The 17,781-nt window shown below is 38.8% G+C and overlaps 1 protein-coding gene across 7 annotated transcripts in view; it reads left to right on the top strand.

The window, feature by feature from the left end:
- TTC7B (tetratricopeptide repeat domain 7B) overlaps positions 1–17,781 on the top strand; it is a 151,915-nt gene that overhangs the window by 119,504 nt on the left and 14,630 nt on the right. The gene's annotated exons all lie outside the window — the stretch shown is intronic.

Genomic DNA, 17,781 nt, shown 5'->3' with positions numbered 1-17,781 from the left:
AAAGGTGTTTTCCCCAGTATAAATGCATAAGTTTGTTTATATACTTCATATATCATGGAATGGTTTGGGTTGGAAGGGACCTCAAAGATCATCTAGTTCCAACCCCCCTGCCATGGGCAGGGACACCCTCCACTAGACCAGGTTGCCCAAAGCCCCATCCAACCTGGCCTTGAACACTTCCAGGGATGGGGCATCCACAGTGTCTGTGGGCAACTTGTTCCAGAATATAAATATATACATACAAGTATATGTTCTGTGCTTACTATGTTAGGAAAGCTACCTTTTTTTTTTTTTAAAATCCAGTTTTCTTCCAGATAGAGCAGAGTAAAACAGCTGCAATCAGCTTCTTACCCAACCTTTTTGTTCAGAAGTAGAAGCTGGTTTCTGCCTAGGTGCTTATGAATTATTCAGAGAAATTTCTCGTGCATCCCTGAGGGGAACATATGAGACAAAAGATCAGATAGGAAGGCAGCACAAGGAAAGTTTTTTGTTTCACCTTTTCAGCATTTCAAGATACTTGAGCCTACCAACAAATGCCAAAAGGTTCCTTTTTCTGAAGAAGTAGGCAGTTGACCTAAAGCAGTACAGCTCAGTGAAAATTAAAGCTTATGTGTTTCTGGGTATCTTTTTACCTCTCCTCTGAATCTACCTTTGAATAAATAGTCTGTAAACGCATGATGCTCTTCAGAATAACTGAGAAATTAGCTGCCTTAAGAGGCACATGAGATGAAAAATACCATGCTTCCCATCTGGGTTCCCTTTTTATGAGCTTTTCAGTTTGAGGACAAGCTGGAGGGAAACTATTCATTTTGTTGGATTGGCCAGTCTTTTTTAAGCAGTCTTATCATTTAAAATTTTGGTTTTTAAAAGCTTTCTCTATTACTCTAGACCTTTTCTGTACTAAGATGTTGTTTTGAATAGATGCTGAGAGATTTATGCTGCTTAAATACAAATCCTAAAGATGTATGCTATAAAAATTCTTGTCTATGTAATTCCATGTGGGGAAAAAGTACAGGATTCTCTATCCTTCTTGATGTTCTAACTATTGCAAGCAGTATTTTGAGGAGGAAGTTTGCAGTGTTTGCTCTTGCCTATGTGTAGATGAATATCTGTACATCTCAACACTTTTGGTTTTGTATATTTACCTTTTCATTATAAAGAGATACTATCTCAGTGGCAGGGGAGCTATAGCAACAGCACTGTGGAAGTACCAGCCTCTATAACAGCTGAAACATTAACTTGTAATATTTTTATTCATAATTCTAAGCTGACAATCCATTTATGAACCAAAGTTCTGTGAAAAAAATACCTTATTTTCTGTGATTAATTTGATATTTTAAAAATATTTCATATGGCTTTCTAGCAATGCTTGGAAAGCAATATAAAATGCTACTGTCTCAACATAACAGTTACCTTAGAGTTTAGATCTATTTAATAAGCTTTGGTGAATTTCCTTTTTGGGGCAAATACCAGGTATAAGTCATAATAACCTTATGTATAAAATGCAACTAAAAAGAAATAAGATTTAAGGATGGCACACGTTCTAGCTTGTAGCATACGTATCCAACCCTGCCTCTCCAAGTAGAATTATTTGAATTAGTTAAACCTGAAATCAGTTTTGAAGGATTTTTTTTTTCCTTTTAATTGAAATTTTAGAATGAGTGACATCTGACACTCAGTTCAATCTGAAGTTAAAATTTCCTGATTTTTTTTGTGGTTGAGAAAACCAGATCTTTGATATGAGATATTATGTGTAGTTATCCAGAGAAGAACAAAAGTTAAATGAAATGTCTGTTTGTGTTTGTATGAACAAGAATGGCTTATTGGGAATAGGCAAGATTTCTTCTTTTATAATCCATCGTTTTAATGATGATACATCACTCTGGTAAAAAGGATGAAACAGTAAACTTTGAAGCTTTACTATTTTTCAGTACAACTTCTTGGCCATAGCTCTCTTTAACTACTTATTCCTGAATACGATCTACTGTTTCTACACAGAAACAACCTTATTAATCTAAATTACTGAAGAAATGTGCGAAGGAAGACTAGGAGGTTTAGTCTTGTGGCTTGAGAACTGATGTACTTCCTCCTGTGAGTTGTGGCATTCGTCTCAAACGCAAACTCCATGTTCTGTTAATGTGACCATGAAGAGGTGCTCTTTGCAGAAGTCTAATGTATTATCTGAATGCAGCTACCTTTTATTAGCTGGTATGATCTGTTAAAGTATTGTATTTGTCTAAAAATGCGATTTTCTAAAGAAACAAGTTGTTACTAATATGCTGCTGTCTCAAGGTCTTCACTAAAATGAAAAACAGGACAACTTGGCGATGGTGTGAATATTGGAGCAGTTAAGAGTGATGGAAGAGATCTGTTCACCAACAAAATGATAACGATAAATGGGAGGGTTTGGAGGGAGAGGTTAACTCTTGCTGTATGTGCCCTAGTAATGAAATGCCTAAGACAGCGTGACACCAAATGGTGGGGGCTTGATCCATGAATAAAGGACAATTTGTTTGGCTGTATTCAGTATTCTGCTTAATTAAAATTCTGGGGAAATGGAACCGGTTGGGTTATACTGTTGCGGTACCCAAGATGTGAGATATTTTATCAGAGACCTGGCTGCAGGGGGCAGTGTGTTTGTGTTCATGCTCACTGCTAGTGCAGTCCCTTCTAAAATGTTGGGGGGTTTATTAATTAAATCAGCTGAATAACAAAAGTAGTTCTTTCAAATAGAAATGCTGTTAAAATTCTCTGTAATGGCCTGTGCAACTAAATTATTCCTCATACACTTAATGTTTATATCCATACATTCATTCACTGTATTCTGTTAAGCAATTCTCATTTTAAGATCTGCCTTATTCTCAGGTGCTATTTTTTACCATTTGTTGCTAACTGAAATTTCTCTGAGCCGGGGTTATACCAGCTAGCTCTAACTGCTTGCGAGATGTCAAGAGTGAAGCAAGAACATGTCACTATCAATGAAGTGTACTTCACGGAGTGCAGCAGCAATGCTTTTGTACAAATGCAGTGTCCTTTCTTGGGTTTAAGGGTTGTATAGTGCACTCAGGGAAAACAACACAAAGTTGTGTCTAAAGGTTTGAAATACTTCTGTTTGTTTTCTGTATTTCAAATTGCTTTTTATCACACCCAATGAAATTTAAAGTTTTCTTTAATGACTAAATTGAAAAAATGGTGATTCGCACTTCAATGTCATATATACTCGGCTGTCACCTGCCTGATTTTGGCCAGAATAGGTTTATTTGAACAACTTTCCCCAGTCTCCCTACCCTTTATCGTCACCTCCAGATTTCTGCATTACTGCTGCCTTCCTGCTTTTGTCATTGTTTTCCTCCCCTGTGAAAAAAGAATAAACAGTCTTTTATCTCCTGCAGTCAGAGTGCTGTTGTGGAAAGTAGCCCTTACTGCTGACGTCTGAAAAGTCCTGAAACGGGCCATCATTCAGTAGTGCCTGAAATGGCAATGAATATTTCAACCAATTGTCCAGGAAGCAAATATTTATATTCTCTCTCAGGCTGAAAAGTTTTTAGCTAAACGTAGCTTTCACATGAAATAGTATTTGAGGCATCTGTATATCGTTATAATCCTAGAAGACTCTAGTATTTTTTGAATATTAAGTAATTCATCTTAGCGCTTGCTAGTTAATCCTATTAGTAGCTTAGCTTCCAAGAGTGGAAAACTAAAACAGAAAAGGAGAAATTACTTATCCAAAATTACTTGTTTAGAAATTTGTTTTCAAAAAGCAGTATCTTAAAGAATTACATTCCCCACTCCACACTGTTAGATATCTGTTAAAGTTTCCTATAATTATGGAGAACTAAGTCAGATCTCTTAAGGCTTAGATGAACTATGTGCACTTTACCTCTCAGTTATAAATGTATTCTTATTTATTTCTAACCACATTGACTTTTTACTTTTTTTTTTTTTTTTAATCCAAAGACACTTTGCCAGAAAGAAACCTGGCCACACGTACGGGTAGTGTATGCTTATGAGCCTGGTAAGCATGTTGAGCTGACTGAAAGGAAAAGCAGAGAAGACTTTAGAGACACGAGTTCAGACCCTGCTTGAAGGGGTCAGGGGAGTTAAAGAAGAGAGAGGCTAAACACTGTCACACAAACTAACTTTTTTCCCTCAGTGAGGCAGTATTCTCTAGTATTTATTCTTCCTTTCATAACAAGGACCCCACCTGGGGAACCATTTACTAACTCATTTGATTTTCATTGTCAGGCTGCTATATTGTAAAAATTGTTGGTTTAGGCCACATAGACTTGTCCTAAGCATGTTATGCTGGTTCTTGTGAGTTGTTTGTGTTGTAACTGATTACCGTAGAGCTCAATGCCAAATGTCAGTGCTCATTGGACTGGCTAAATGCACCCTTAGGCACATGGTGGTTGAAGAAGAATGAAGAAATAACAGTAATCGGTTTTGTTAGATTTGTTAGTAAAATATTGTGAGTTTACCCTTCAGAAACGTAAAGGTTATTTCATAGAAAGTAGAGAAAGCAAAACATATGTTCAGCCAAAATCTCACTGCTCCTTACAGAAGGCATTTTACTGTGATTTGACCACTGTCACATCTAAATATTTCACGTAATGACACTCTGCACTCTGAGTAAACAATGGCAGTTCCACTTGCATTTTAACCTGGAACACACCCATTGAGTTCAGGTGGCTCAAGGACCATTTCAATACACTTTAAATTCTTCACCTGCCATGTGGCACTCACAGGCTATATTCTTTTCTGCCTTGAAAATATTCTTCCCCGTTTTAGCCTTACAACAGAAAACCATCGGTCTTTAGTGCAATAAAAAATACATGACACCAACTTGCATGGTTGCTATTCATTAGCTTTTGAAATATAACAAAGTGTGAATCAAGGTGAATAATCAAAGTTTGGGTTTTCCCTCTTTGTTTCAAAGTTATCTCCTTTTATTAGTAGTATTATTGAGCTCAAGTACAATGGTTAACTATTTCATACTGACTCATATCTTAAAGATGACTATTGGAGAAAGATCAATAAAAGTTCTTAATTCCTGGATACTTTGAGTTGTACAGTACTCTTTTAAAGCAGATCTATTTTTATTCAGTATTTGACAACAATAATTGCTACAAATTTGAGTTTAAGCTAGAAGTTAGTTACTCTTTTGGAAATAGAAAGTGACTATGGGAATTTACTGCACTAAGTTTGTTTATAACTTGAAGCAGTGAGCTCGCATTTACTCAGGCAGGACAGCCTGTGCTGGTCCCCTGAGAACTGTTGTTCTGAAAGTGGTATTTTGTGGCTGATGAAACATGGGTCCTGCTTCATAAAAGACTTTCATTTCACTTTACCCTGTATTTACTCCAAATGGCTTAAAGCAGCTATAGCAGGAGCAGATCTTTCAACAAGACAATACATCTACTCTTGGATGCTTTTCACCACCTGAGAGTGAGCTCTATAAGGACTTAACAGGTTTTGACTTGTCTGTGCTGTAATGGCTGTCAGCTGAGGACAAGAGGAATACTGCAGCTGGTCTTCAGTTAGGTGTTTGGTTTAGACAGTCTGTGGGTATCTGAAGGTGCAAGGGTGACCTGATTTTGTGCAGCACGCACTGTTGTTGCACTAAATGGAACTGAAGTAAGATGGAGAATCTAAGCCATTGGGGTGTGGTATTTATTGGGAATCTAGTAGCAGTGGTTAAGGCAACTTTCTGTAACTTTTCCTTAAGTGTATTTTAGTTCTTTTTTTTTTTTAAACTAACTTTCCTAATTTCTATTTGAAAGAGTTTCTCTCTGAATTTAAAAGTGGGGTTTTTTTAATTTATTTTTTTAATCTTTTTTTTTAATGGGTAATTTTGCCTGGTACACTCAGCTTTAGCTTTCTGTTTTCATCTGTTTTCATGTTATCTGTGTGATAGATTTTTCCACAGTTTATCAATTCAGGCTCAGCTTGCCAGAAACCATTTTATCACTTCTATTTTTTCCCATTTTAAAAGATGGAAAATTAATTAGTGGTAGATGCTGGCAGAAGGAAGGGATGCTTTGGCTAGGGTTACTCCTCTTTATTTGGCAGGTCACGAATCATTCCAGTGTTTTTATTGTATTGTGTGGAACTGATAAAATTCCACCCATTGGATAATTCATCACAATTCGCTGTTGAAGCAGGTCAGTCCACAGTGTGTAGTATTACTCCAAAGTTGTTTCTCTTTGCTTGGAAGATTTTAAGAATATTTGGTTTCAATTTTCAAAATACAAGTAGTGTTCATCTCAAGCTTTGATTCACGTTTTATAGCATAAAGTCTTTGAACTGCGTTCTGTTATCAAAACTGAGCTATTATCAATTCGTTTCACATACAGCAAGTACAGATTAAATGTCATAATTTGGTAGGTAGCAACCAAGTTTCATTTCAAGTTCAAGGAATAAAATCCAAAGATAACAATGGCCCAGTCTGGATCAGGGCTTTGGTTTTGCTAGACATCCTAACAAAGCATCTGAGGAGGGATTCCCTGCCCTGCACTGGCCGTTTCAATTAATTGACAGGCAGAGAGCTGGGAAACAAGAGTACGATCACATACCATTTGCGTAATGGTAATGGTATTTCAGATACACGTGTAAGATACATCCACTTGCCCAGAGAGGTTGTGGAATCTTACATCCTTAGAGATATTAAAAATCTGACAGGAGCCAGCCCTTGGCAACCCACTCTAGGTAACTCTACTTCAGGTTTGGATGTAGACAATCTCTAGAGGCACCTTCCTAATTCAGCCATCCTGCAATTCTAGGAATGCCAGACAAGCTTTGTAGGTAGAGGTAATGAAATCTGTTAAGACAACATGATGGGAATCCTTGTTTGTGGACAAAATCTTGTTACAGTCTTTCTATTATGCAAGGCTTTCCTTATTTTTACCAGTGGTAAAAAGCTATAAAGCATGGGGTTTGTTCATGGTATATTACCCATAGCAATCATGGAAGAAAGGTGCAAAAGACTACTATCTTCCTCAGCTGAATTCACTCCTCTTACATGCATGCACGTATAATATATGCACGTATGTATGTATACATATAGTCTCTGCTACACACCTGCCTTAGTATTTTGCATACATCTTATTGTCTTTGCACTGTAAAAGTGAGGTGCTGCCAAACCATGTGCCATGCAACTGAGTTGTTATCAACTGGTCGTTGTCTTGCAGGCATTGCAGTACCCTGCAGTTCCATTAAATGGCCCATTCTGTGATAACTAGTTAATAATGATGCAGTTTTGATTGTTGCCAGTCTGATAGTTTTATATGCTTGATTTGGCTCATTTTTTATTAATTGAGCTTTTTAAATTTTTATTTTTTTTTAAACATGCAGATACGATGCAACTGCAAGAATGGCCAGTTGATTGCAAAATATTTCCAGTCATGCTCCTCATGCAACCTGTTTATGCAATATGGTTGGGGAATGTCCGTATAAAAGTGTCACTGACGAAACAATGCAACGGAAAAGCCTCAGTTGGGATCTTCACAAATTAAGATTTTGGGATTCTGGCTCTCTTTTGATGGTTTCCTTATGGGAGTTTCAAATATACCTTAGTGATCTGCATTAAGGCTTCTGCAGACAAAGATGTACCTTGAAATTATTTAAAGAACACAAAATGTTTATGACTCATTGCAGTTATTTACATGGAAAGTATCTCCCTGTTTCGTAGGACTGAGTAGAGATGATGAACAGACCAGCAAGCTAGTAAAAGCATCTGATCACAGCGTAATGAAAAAATTACTTTTCCAGGCTTTTTTTGTAGGTGTTTGAAATGGTAATTCCTATTACAAGTCTTTCCAGGCTCCATCCATCTTCTTATGCATTTTACCCTCTAAAGGATTGACTACATCAAAGTCGTCATCACTGGGGTTTTGTTGATATCCAAAGTAATCTTTGCCTTTTGCTCTATGGCTTTTGCTGGTTAACTGGCCACCTGAAAGAGGATGGAGGGAAAAAACCATACAGATTTTTACTAGTGGAAAAATACTAACAAGCAAGACTAATGTAACAGAATGAAAATGTCAGTAGTCTTAGTCCCAGTAATTCAGGATATGGCCAGGAGGCCTTGTGTCAGTAAAGTGCTAGTAGTTGCTCTTGATATTTAAGTTCTCCTTGTTTGCAAAAAAGAATAAAATGGAAACGAGAGAAGGCCTGGAAGAAATTGAAAATGTGTGTTGTTCCCTGCTGTTCTCTGTAGTCTCTTACATCCCTTTTCATGGATACTTGCTGGTGCTTTTTGTATGGATCTCAAAAATACAATTTTTATTTTGCTCTGTGTAATTGCCTTTCAATATGGGAATTGCTTTGCAAAACACTTTTTAAATTAGGTCATTCTACTGAAGTATGCACTGGGCTAATTATGATTATTTTGCTTCCCTGGGCATTTTTGTGCTCATTGAATTTATTAAAGTATTACTTTATAGCTGAAGCTGAGAACTTACACAACAAAGCTATATGGCACCTGGTATGCATGGCTGTCTTTCCTATAGTCTCTAAGGGCTTTTGCTTGTAGGCAACATCTGGCATCTAATCATTTATAATTGAATTTCATATAATTAATAAAGAAATATTTTTAAGGATTTATTTTGGAGTAAATATAAAGAATATGAAAAAGACTGGAGAGAACAGCCATCCTCAACTTTAAATGAATGGAAGGGGTTTTATTTTCCTTTTCTGGAGAAAGGTTCTGTTGTAGAATTCACAGATTCACAGATTGGTAGGGGTTGGGAGGGACCTCTAGAGATCATCTAGTCCAACTCCCCTGCTAGAGCAGGATCACTTGTAGCATGTTGCACAGGATCGCATCCAGGCAGGCTTTGAATGTCTCCAGAGAAGGAGATATTCTCTCTGGGCAGCCTGTTCCAGTGCTCGGTCACTCTCAAAGTAGGTGAGAACTCTTTAACTACAGGAAAACATTTGACACATGAAGTCATCTACATGTGTTGTCCTTTTTTTTTTTTCTTGTGCTTCATATCTGCATACTGGTGAGATATAACTAAATGCTACCATTTGCAGCCATCTGACTGAGACAAACCATTCTGTGTGGTTTAGTTGTGGTTGTTAGTAAATGTGTGTGAGAAACGTGCAGCTCTGTAGCCAAGTGTCTGAGTCCTAGCTCTTTAGCAGTCTCTCTTATAATAATCATAGAATCATAGAGTGGTTAGGGTTGGAAGGGACTTCAAAAGATCATCTAGCTCCAACCCCCCTGCCATGGGCAGGGACACCCTCCACTAGACCACGTTGCCCAAAGCCTCATCCAACCTGGCCTTGAACACTTCCAGGGATGGGGCATCCACAGCTTCTCTGGGCAACCTCTTCCAGTGCCTCACCACTCTAACAGTAAAGAATTTCTTTCTAACATCTAATCTAAATCGACCCTCCTTCAGCTTAAACCCATTACCCCTTGTCCTGTCACTACACTCCCTGATAAACAGTCCCTCACCATCTTTCCTGTAGGCCCCCTTCAGGTACTGGAAGGCCGCAATTAGATCTCCCCAGAGCTGCCTTTTCTCCAGGCTGAACAACCCCAACTCTCTCAGCCTGTCCTCATAGGAGAGGTGCTCCAGCCCTCTGATCAGCTTCGTGGCCCTCCTCTGGACTCACTCCAACAGCTCAATGTCTCTCCTGTACTGGGGCCCCCAGAGCTGGACGCAGTACTCCAGGTGGGGTCTCACCAGAGTGGAGTAGAGGGGCAGGATCACCTCCCTCGACCTGCTGGTCACGCCTCTTTTGATGCAGCCCAGGACATGGTTGGCTTTCTGGGCTGCAAGCGCACACTGCCGGCTCATGTTGAGCTTCTCATCAATCAATACCCCCAAGTCCTTCTCCTCGGGGCTGCTTTCAATCCATTCCTTGCCCAGCCTGTAGTTGTGCTTGGGATTGCATTGACCCACGTGCAGGACCTTGCACTTGGCCTTGTTGAACTTCATGTGGTTCGCATGGGCCCACCTCTCCAGCCTGTCAAGGTCCCTCTGGATGGCATCCCTTCCCTCCAGCGTGTCGACCACACCACACAGCTTGGTGTCATCAGCAAACTTGCTGAGGGTGCACTCGATCCCACTGCCCATGTCGCCTACAAAGATGTTGAACAGTGCTGGTCCCAGTACCGACCCCTGAGGAACACCACTCGTCACCATTCTCCACTTGGACATCGGGCCATTGACCACAACCCTTTGAGTGCGACCATCCAGCCAATTCCTTATCCACCGAGTGGTCCATCCATCGAATCCATGTCTCTCCAATTTAGAGACAAGGATGTCATGCGGGACAGTGTCAAATGCCTTGCACAAGTCCAGGTAGGTGACGTCAGTTGCCCTTCCCTTATCCACGGATGCTGTAACCCCATCATAGAAGGCCACCAAGTTTGTCAGGTACGATTTGCCCCTCGTGAAGCTGTGTTGGCTGTCACCAGTCACCTCCTTGTTTTCCATGTGCCTGAGCATAGTCTCCAGGAGGGCCTGCTCCATGATCTTGCCAGGCACGGAGGTGAGACTGACCGGCCTGTAGTTCCCTGGGTCTTCCTTTTTACCCTTCTTAAAAATGGGGGTTATGTTCCCCCTCTTCCAGTTGGCGGAAACTTTGCCAGGCTGCCAGGACTTCTCAAATATGATGGAGAGTGGCCTGGCCATTTCATCCACCAGTTCCCTCAAGACCCACGGATGCAACTCATCAGGTCCCATGGACTTGTGCACCTTCAGGTTCCTTAGATATTCTCGAACCTGATCTTCTCCTCCAGTGGGCAGTTCTGCATTCTCCCCGGCCCTGCCTTCTGTGCCCTGGGCAGTGTGGCTCAAGGATTTGCCAGTGAAGACTGAGGCAAAGAAGTCGTTGAGTACCTCAGCCTTCCCCATATCCTGGGTAACCAGTTCACCCGTTTCATTCCGGAGGGGACCCACGTTTTCCCTCGTCCTCCCCTTATCACTGACATACCTATAGAAGCTTTTCTTGTTGTCCTTGACATCCCTGGCCAGACTAATTTCTATCAGGGCTTTGGCTTTCCTAACCTGCTCCCTGGCTGCTCGGACAGTTTCTCTGTATTCTTCCCAGGTTACCTGCCCTTGCTTCCACCCTCTGTAGGCTTCCTTTTTTTGTTTGACTTTGCCCAGGAGCTCCTTGTTCATCCACAGGTGCCTCTTGGTGGATTATTATGCATTATTATAAAGTTGCATGTATTTTGCTATAAACCTCTTGCAGTTCTCAGATGCATTTCTAGTACGCTGATGAAATTATCTTTTGCTTTACATCTGTCGCAGGGGGGCTTGACTTGCTTTGGCACAAGCTGTTTCCCAAGACAGCAAATTGCTATTGAGAGGACCAGAAGTTACCTAGAGAGGGCCAGAAGTTACCTGATCAGTTATGTTTCCTTTTTTCTAATCAGGACCTATAAACACATTCTTAAAAATTGTGCTTTATCTTATCCTCATCAAGAAGAAAGTGGCCTACCTTAATGCAAACCTAGAGATCTGGAAGCAACTGTCCCTCAGGAAATGACTTTAATGCTTGCTTTTGGCAGGGTTATGTCAAACAGCTGCATTCCCCAGATAAGTTGTCTACTCTGGTACAGAGTTTTTTTCTACAAATCCCCAGTCTGGAACAGTCTTTTTATGTCTCTCTATCTCTCCAACTCATCTCATTTTAAATTTTATTCGAAGACCTCTTTTCCATTTACTGAAGCTTTACTTCCCTGCTAGCCAGTATTGCGCTTAGCAGTCCTGCCCCTGCTCGTGAGTCCATAGTTTAAAGATGAGTTGAACTTTGCAGTTTGGAAGGATTCAACCAACTTACTATATATAAAGAGCACAATATAATTTCTCCAAGACTAGTTTTCTTTAAACACAGACTCTGTTTTCTGGTAGATAACTGGTTTTAGATGGTGTTAAAGAATTGGCCTTTAAGGTTAGTGCCAGGCTATTTTTTATGTCAGGATGTTTTTTTTTTTTAATCTAGATGATCAAACTAACAGAGAAAGCAATTATTTCAGTGAGGTTTAAATTGTGGGAAAATCTGAAGTGTGTTTTGTCCAACTCTGAAAACTGTGTTCCTTTCTAAGGTTTGATGGTTATTTTTTCATTATTCTTCATATTAGAGTACATATTTTCAATGAGTAGCAACAAATGGTGAAGAAAGTTATGTGCAGCTACTGTTCTTCAGAAAACTGCCATCTCCTGATTTCTCAGTAGGGAAGAGACATGCTGTTTGGCCACCTTGTGTACTGCATCTCACTGAAAAAAGCCAGTGTTTTCTCTGAATAACACTGACTGCTGCCTTCTGTAACTAGAGTCAGGGAATAGGAGATGAGAATGGTCTTTTAAGTAAAACCATCGTCGCCGAAGCTGTGGACTGTGGGAACTCTCTACTAAAAGCTTTTGGATGACCTGCTTCTGTACTATAACTTCATTGCAATTGAATCTCGTTGGCACTCTTGATACCTATGGGCTGAGACCATAAATTAAACTAAGATACGGCCTGAGGCCAAACCTCGAAGTCTCCTCACCATCATTCACCCTATTGGATGAATGGACTAGTGGAAACTAGTTCTGAATTCATTTTTATATTCTTGTCCTGCTCTATGCCATCTCTAGTTTGATTTGTTTCCCTATATCCAGCTATATTGAAACTTTACTGAAATCCAGACAAATTAGTGGTACAACTTGCCCCCCCCCCCGGAATTAATCTGTCTGATCAAATACTGTACAGGCTAGCTTAGTGTCTCACCAGTGATAAACACATCCCGTGTTTTATTCCACTTTTCCCTATTACTGTACTGCTGACCATTCCTTTCTTCAACATTTGTTCTAAGGCCTTGCATATAATTTAAAAAACCTGAAATAATAATTTTCTTTCTGAAATACAAACAGTATACTACTTTTTGGTAGTAAAAATGCTTCCGCTATGTACTTGCTAGCTAGTCTTTGGTTTCCTTTATTTTTCTTTTCTGGCCTTTACTAGGATGAAGATAATCCAGTTCTCACAACTTGATTATCTAGATATCTCTGGTTTTGGTTTTATATTGGCTTGGAAAAGAAAATTCCTTTACTTTTACTTTGAAAGTCTGGATGCCTTTTTAATCTGATTTTCTACTGAGCGTAAAGGATCTATTCATGCAGTTGCTATGATGTGATGTAATATTAACATAAACACTCAAGTTATGAGCCAGTGTCTTGGTAAACTGGTATTGATGCTGTACGTTTGGCATTGTGAAGCAATGGTCTGAGTTTCAGTTTGTGTTGACTTAATTGGGTAATGATTGAAAAGTCTGGTCAACACTGCAGGCTCACTGAAGCTGTAGTAAGCCGACCGTGTTTAACTGGGTACACCTATATCAGAGGCTGTGTTGTACAGTTTATTTGCTTGAGCCAGTTATCTGTGTGTAAAAGCACAAGGATCAATGTTTTCTAAAACTAGACTCTTTCCAGTACCCTGCTGTCTGCAAGTAAGCATGCCCACCGTGTGTTTAATCCGAGTTCACTCTGCATGAAACATAGTGAATGCAGATTTAGAGTTGTTCACGCTTTTAATGCCACTTCTGTTATGGTAAGCTACTTGGCTAAACAGGTAAGAGTGGAAAAATACATCATGAGTGAGAACTTAGTAATACTAAACTTGAAAACAGAAAGCTGTTTTGGGCTTTCATCACTTCTCCAATCAGCAGTGCAGTGTTGATCTGCACCTTTTTAATTCTGATATTAATATGCATGGACTTTATAGGGAGCAAAAAGATAAGAGCTTTTTAGTTTCAACAGTTAATCACACATGTATGAATCTAGTCTGTGAATGTTTTGTTAAAACACTAAATTTGCAAAAAACTCTTGACATTTGAAAAAAAATACTATTATAGTCTTTTTTTTTTTACCTATGCACTACACATTTTCACATTGTTGAACCAGTAGCTGATTTAAATCTTGAATGCAATATTTGATATTTGGTCGCATAGCTGAATTTTTAGTTTCAGCTCTTTATAGTTTTAAGTATGAATATTTAAATATCTGAGCAAGTTTAGAGGAATAAAAGTGTAACTGGCTAAGTGGAGCAGCTGCAGATAGTTTGGCAACTAAGAGTTGGCATGGCAGATAGTAAGATAATTACTGAAATCTCTTTTTTTCTAAATCTAAAGTCTAGTTATTTAAAAAGGGTTATAGTATTTGTTTTCATAACAGCTTTGAGAGGTCAACATGTTAAGTTTCAAATACATTTTGCCCTGAAGTATGTATTATTTATTCCCAGTCAATAAATGGGGAAGCTGAGGCATAGATGCTGCAACTTCCCTAGCTTTAAATACAATGCAAGCCTCCTGATTTCTCACTTTCTCACTCTGAGCATCACTTTCATGGTACTTGCATTTAATTCCTGTGTTTATTCTTTCCAGTGCATGTGCACTCTGAAGAAAATCATTTACTCTACAGGGATCTCCAGTGTATCAGTCAGTCTTGGGAGGGCAGCAGCATCAATATTCCCGCAGCCTGCTGAAGGGAGCCTGCGGGCTGCCTCTTGTGGGTTTTGACTTGCAAATAATTGGTAGGCTTTAGGAGGGGTTTCCCTTATGATATTTAAATTTAGTACTGTCACTGATGGACCTTCTATTAAAATGTAGATGATTAAAACAGCTCTATAATCTTTCAGTGAAAATTATCTTTTTGATAGCTGTTGCCTTTGCATGCAGTTTAAGTGAAGGGGTATGTGGGAGCTCTGATAGCCATTTCAGCTCAGTCAAGTAAAATGAGGACCTTGACTCATATTGACCGCAGAACTTTTAATACTTTTAAATAATAAAACAGTTTGTTTACCTACGTCTCTCTCTCCCCCAACTACCTTCCTTTCTGGAAGATTTTGTCGGTGTCGTCTTGGATTTGCTCAATGAATGTAGTATTTCCCAAGTCATTGCAGCTGAGATGGTTGGTGAAGGGGATGACTGCTTGGATAGCAGACCGTTTCAGAAGTATCTTTGGCATCAGTGCTTTGTTTCTATGATTCCTTTTTGATCTGGTTTTGAGAGCTTAGTTAAATTCAGCACCGTTTTATAGTAATATATACTTACAGATAATAAAGGTAGACTACTTCCATAGATCTTTGTTTCTTATCTTACATTATTACTCAGTAGAAAGTTCAAAAATCCAGAAAAGCTAACTTCAAACCAACACTAAATATGAAGTCTGTGGATACAGAGATTTGAAGGAAAAAGGATTGCTGCTTTCATTATAATGGATTGTTAGTTTTTCTCAGATGTTCATGTCTATGCTTTGATGCATCCTTCTGTCCTACAAATCAGACTCCTACCTGGGTTTGAAGAAAAAAGAACTAAGTCTTGTTTTATGTCCTTGGGGGAAGTTGGAGGATACTATAGCCTCTAACGTGAATTGGTGAGCACATAGTAACTCTTGCATATTTACTCGTGTGTAGTGTGAGTCAGATTTGGCGAACTAATGTCATACATTTCCTTTTGCTGTTAGGTTGTGTTCATATAATTACCATCATATACAATAAATACAGTTTTGACCAAGACTTCTCAGGCCAGCTTTTTCCTGAAGAGGGGTAATATCTTCTGGGGAAGGAGATCTGTTTGGTAAGATGTGACGAACCACAACTCTGTGCCCTCACTCTGTGATTAGTGGGAGGTAACGAAGAGAGAGCAGTTTAATACGTTGAAGTTTGACAGAACCGGTTGTTATTGTCCAGATGATGAGGTTGAATGTAGTTTTGTACCTGCATTTTTTAAAAAAATGCGCTTATCAGAGTCTTGGGAATCTAAAAAGGCTCTCTAGGTAACAATACATTACAACTTCTTTCTGCTAATCTCTGACCTGAAACATAAGCGTGTAGTTTTATATATGTTTGGCTTTTTCACACAAACCTGAGAAATCCTGCATTACAATAGATGCTGTTGTGGTGCTTTAAGGAAGCTGGCTTTCAAGGAATAGCCCTTCAGTGAATTTAAAGTTGCTTTTAAAACCAGCTTTTTTTTCTTAAGAACTGGCATAGAACTGAAGGGAAAAGAAATATTAGCAAAACATAAAAATGTTAAAATGGAGCACACATACTCAAGAGCCGCATATCTTCACATAAAGCATTTGACCTGGAAGAAATCTTCAGTCTTTTAGTACTGCTCAGATGAACCAAGGAAAGCAATTCATTAGCAAAGCACTTACTTGGCAGAAATAGAAAAACATGAACATTGTTCCCACTGTTAAAAGCTGAGCACTGGGAGGAAAGACACTACCCAAAGCACTTGAGGAATATAGCATGGTTTAGTAGGCCCATTAGGATGCAGACATTTGAGTCTTACAATTTTTTTTCTAAATACTTTGATGAAAAATCCCAAAGTTTTTAAATGCTTCCCTCTTATCCCAGGAACTAAACTTCGTAAGTGAAGTTGTTAATGGTTTTTTTATGGACGTATCTGAAATTAGCATTTGAGTTCTTTTTTTTTTTCTGGATTGTAATTCATTGATTAGTCTTTTTAATCAGTGATGCTGGTGAAATGCTTTGTTGCAGCTCAGTGTGTTCAATCTCCCTCAGCCATTACTGTTACACTGTTTATATCACGCACATTGAACTTGCTGTTTAACACTGAGATCCTTAGGAAATCAGGCTTACTAAATCATTATTGTTTGTGCATGTGTGTTTGTCAGTTTTCCCTTCATAACTTTTAAATTCTTTACCCAGTTTCATCTGGACAGAAGATGGAATGATATAAAAATATAATAATTTAGGCTTGTGCAAGTATTACAAAAATAGAGGCAGGAGGAAAGACTACTGAGGCTGTTTCATGATTTCAAATTTTTATCAGATATCAGCAAATACACATAAGACTGAGCATTTGTAAGGTCTCTGCTGCAGAGATACAAGACACAGTCATTAGAAAACCAAACCAGGCTTCATTACAGTCAGTGCTCATGGAGATAGCTGTTAAAAGTTAACTTTTTAAAATTATTCCAGAACATAACGTAATGTATTCTGCTACATTAGGTTAGTTAGCGATATGACTTGATGGCATAACATATTTAGACAAAATAGTGAATTGTGAGTGTTATAAAGACTTTATCAGTAAAAGGCTGTGGAAATAAAAACTTGAAAAAAGAATCATGCGGATTCAAAACTTCTTCTGTACAATAAACAGTGTGAAAATGGTTTCAGAGCTGTAAAGCTACATGGACAAAGGTTGTAGTAGGTAGCACTTTGGAAAAATACCTGCCTTCTATTAGAGGAGATCTGACCTACTCAGAGAGGACTGGTTTTGCCTTGGTTTCTGAATTAGATTTTTCTCTGCTGCTAAGTGTTTTTTGCTGTCTTAAAATAAGTAATTTTAAATAAAGATGTAGTTTTAAAAGTATATTCTCTCATTTAAAAACAACCCCCTTTATTTTCTAAAAGGGGACAAGTAATAAATTAAGGCAGATGTTTTCAAGTGGTTGTAAATGTTCAAAAGACGAGCAAGCGAACCTCTGTCAGTTGCAGAGCCATTTCAATTTCCAATTTTTTCATGGTCCTTGTTACAGTTTGTCCTGACAGCTGACAATAGCTTCTTTGGGATTCTGCCTGGTTTTTAATTTATGACCGTTTGAAAAAGCGATAGCCACAATGGCATCAGAACAGATGGTATTATGAGAGTCACGGACCCTAAGACTTACCAGAGGGCTATGAAATGCTATGACACAAATGCAGTCTGTGATGATGCTTTGTCATGTTAATTGAATGCCTAGCCAGAAGTTGGTAGGTTACAGTTGCCAGAAATAACTGTTCTTGATGTAAAGACTAAAACAGTATGAA

Source organism: Grus americana, chromosome 5 (genome assembly GCF_028858705.1).
Source record: "Grus americana isolate bGruAme1 chromosome 5, bGruAme1.mat, whole genome shotgun sequence".
Lineage (NCBI taxonomy): Eukaryota > Metazoa > Chordata > Aves > Gruiformes > Gruidae > Grus > Grus americana.
Note: the sequence above shows the minus strand (reverse complement) of the source record. Positions and strands in the feature narration are given on the sequence as shown.